This window comes from Eufriesea mexicana, unplaced genomic scaffold (genome assembly GCF_001483705.2).
Source record: "Eufriesea mexicana isolate 0111107269 unplaced genomic scaffold, ASM148370v2 scaffold3653, whole genome shotgun sequence".
Taxonomy (NCBI): Eukaryota; Metazoa; Arthropoda; class Insecta; order Hymenoptera; family Apidae; genus Eufriesea; species Eufriesea mexicana.
The window spans coordinates 4,113-8,106 of NW_016911671.1; positions in this window are offsets into that span (position 1 = coordinate 4,113).

Here is a 3,994-nt window from a genome sequence, read left to right on the forward strand (position 1 = left end):
TAACCAGAGTTAGTAAACTGACATCAGAGCCATCTATGTTCTTGTTACGGAACTCGAGCTTCGAGTCTAAAATCATAGATGGCTCTGAAGTCGGTTTACTAACTCTGGTTATGTGCTCCGAATATATTTTAATAAATCAAATCGGCAGTGGAAAATTCACTAATTACTCAATATCTGTGATTAATTTATGAACTTTTATAATTCCATCTTAAAGCCGGATCCTTCAAGAACTTTCCAATATATTTTTCGATATAAATTTGTCCCTAATTAATTAATTATTAATTATTATTCTGCCGGGTATATGAATTGTTGTCGAAGACGCCATTGGTTTTTCATTAATTACTATCCTTTAGGCAATTAATATATGAAACTTTATACACTCATTATAAAAACAATGTTCTTGCGAATCTTCTCATATAACTTTTGATCACATTTTCATTCTAGTTTCGTTTAGTATTAATTATATTCACAGAAGATCGCGATGGTCGTCGTTACGAAATCATAAACGCCGTCAAATAAAAATTAATAACTAACAATTTAGAGTTAAATTGTTGACGAATATTATATGAGAATGTAGCCTGAAGTTCTAGCTTTGTATTAAAATTATGAAAGTTTATAAATTAATTACGGAAATTGTGTAATTTATTAATTTTTCACTGCCGGAGTCCTTCTATCCCCTCTTTGTCCTTGTCTGTCACGTGACGAGCTCTTCGACGACCTCTTTGCCTATTCTATGTTCCTATCACTTTTCCGATCAAATGGTTCAAAATCACAGATGGCGCTGATCGGAGGCGGTAAAATTTGTATTCGAACTAAATAATAGAAATCAATTCGGCAGAAGAAAATTAATAAATTTACAAGTTTTTGCAATTAATTCATGAATATTTATAGCTGCACAGCAAAGTTGGATTTATAGGCAATATTCTTATACAATATTTAATTTAATAATTAATACTTCCATAAGTGATAGGTTTTGTATTTCCTGTATCTAATGATTATTTATATTTTCGTTTTCTTTCTGTAGTAGATAAAATTGCTATAGAAAAATGTTTTATTTGCATAATATTCTTTTTATTTCTTAATAAATATATACTAGCATAAGAAAGCGTAAAAAATAAATTTTTTTATTAAAAAATTTTATTCACAATTGTTTATTTACAATATTTTCATATGCGAAAATGAATACAAAATAAAAAATAGATTGAAAAAATTTCGAACTATGGACGGGATTCGAACCTCGGTCCCTCGGCATAGGAATTCTAGGCTATCGACATTAATTCACGAGTCCACGTAGAAATTATTGGAAATAAATATATAATTAGAGAAGTAATAATATTTTAATCTTAAATATCTTAAAAACTATTGAGTAGTTGCGGCTATAATGATATATATTCTTGAATAGCATGGCGAAATCTACAAACCTGCAAAGTGTCAACTATATCGGTAACCCGAGGAACTTGCACTCCCCTTATAAGACGGTTTCACAAGTCTAAGCGTGTACTAAAGTCCAAGAGTGTGTGCAGAGACAGTCCATTGGATACAGTCTATCAGAGTCAGTTTTAAAAAAGATCAGAAGAGTACCTATAGCAAGTCTCTCTTGTTTCATAGCCAGTCGCCGTCATTCTATTTACGGGCTTATTTTATTCTATTAGGAAACCAACAATACTATCTTAAGTCAATTCACGCAAATACGATCCCACATCTATTTTGCTTCGAGGAAAATTGGCAAGCTGTATGTGTCTTCGAAGTTAAGCTGAATAATGGGCTGGTGTTACAGAGCGATATGGGAACCTTGCTGACGGGTTCCTTATGCTATACGCATCACAGGAAACCTCGAGCCCCCGTTTATTTTATACTTCCAAGAAATTAAAAATATAATTAAGAATTGAAGTTCTCGTTAAATATTTTAATTCCTCTTTAATTCGTCATTTATTATCGAATTGATGACATATAGAGTGTTCGAGCTGAAATAGACCACCCAAACAACTCGTCAGTTTCAACGACAAGAAAATCTTCCATCGAATAATTTCGATCGTTTGGAAGTAGGAATATCATCGTATTGTGATAATAACGACATCAAAGAGCGATAAAATCGTACGATTTCGACGTGATAAAATTTCATGGGGAGTCGGAGTTGGAACACCGATGCTCTCATGTACTCGAAGCTAACAGAGGATCTTGCAAACGCTGGAGAATGGAAACTGGCACTCGAGAACACGCCGGGGCTCTTTCAGCGGATCGGTGAGGAAAAATATATTTTTAATATTCGGCAAACAAGCACTCGGGGCAGTGGCAGGCGAAAGAATGGTTCGATTGAAAAATTTGCAAAGGGTCGTATTGAATAACCATCATTGAACACCATAGAAGACCCTCCGAGTCGCGACCTTTCACCATGGCCCATTGGATTCTCCACTAATCTGCGCGAAAGGGTCCATCGGCCCTTCCCCTTTTGCAGACGATCGTTTCACCAGCTCGCAATAGCTTCAAAAGGCTCAAAAGGTAATGCAAGCTGCTCGAATTTGAGCCAGACCACTCGAAGGATTCATCTTCGCTTCCTCCCTCTTCCGCCATTCCGCGAAACCCTTTTCCTCGCCCCTTCGGCAATCCACTTAAGAACATAAAGCTGTTCAGCGACTGCATGTTTTCTTTCTCGCGACTCCGATCCCGGAATCGGTAACGACGGGGTGACCTGAAAGGTTTTCGGGTTTGATGCATGGGATTTCATAGAGTACGTCGTTAATCCTGCGACTTCTGATCCTTGAACCCGTGCGAAACGAAATTATTTTAATATCGTTCTACTCTGAACATATAGACGTAGAATCGGGATCATGGTAGGCCACGAGACCAAACGACTGTAGGCTCGAGTGGATGTTTAGGTTCGGATTAATCCTTTGACACGCCGAAATCACGTGTTTCGGTCTGAATATAAACTGAAAAATACTCGCCATGAGAGTATTTTTATTATTCAAAGTATATAAGTGCCCTGGTCACAGGAGCCAATAACCACCGTGGCGTCACAGGAGACCCTGTGGCCGGTCATATATGACCAACATGGTAGTGAAAGTGTTAATAGCGAAAGACGAACGTATTCTTAGAATGTCCGTGATGCGTTATGAGGATGCATCGTATGAGTGTGTAGCGTGTGTTTGCATGAATTGGAAACGAGTGAGGGATGAAGAAAGGGTAGATTGTTTCAGGAGTGAGAAAGAACGAGAGAGTGTCGGTCAGTCGCAGAATTGAGTACTCATAGATCAGTTATTAGTGTACTTTACTGTAATTTCCTTTAGCTCGTAATGAATATATATACGTGGTAAAGAAGGGGTTAATCTCTATGGTTGAAGAAATAAAGGTTCCAGGATCAAGAGACTTTGTTATAAATATTCATTCTCTAGAATTTTTCCCAAACACCAAACGTCTCAGATCCATGGGAATCTGTTTTATTTCTTTATCACCAGCATTACTCAGACCACCCTGACACCCAATCAAGACACACCCTATATCCATAAGATACACGGAGATACGAGGTCGCAAATATCTTTATTAATTTGTACTTTGTACTAAGAAGATATTACTCTGTTATTTATAAGGTAATATATTCTTTTAATTAATATAACTACATGAAATTTTGTATTCTTAAATCAAAGTTTAAATATAAATAAGGTTAATTAAATTTATCAATCCTCCAAACTAAATATTAATATCATTTTTAAAATAAATAATTCAAATTAAGAAATAATATTAATATAAAATTCTATAGGGTTTTATCGTCCCATAATTAAATTTCAGCATTTTAAATAAAAATTTAATTTCACAAAATATATTAGAGGCAGAATATATTTCATTAATTCTTCCATTCCATTCTTCGATTAATCGAACAAACGCACCACGTTCAATCGAACAGCAGATTCATTTAGATTATTAGAGACAAAATATATTATTGATATAATAAATGTTGAATATTGAATAATAAATATTAAATATTAAATATTAAATA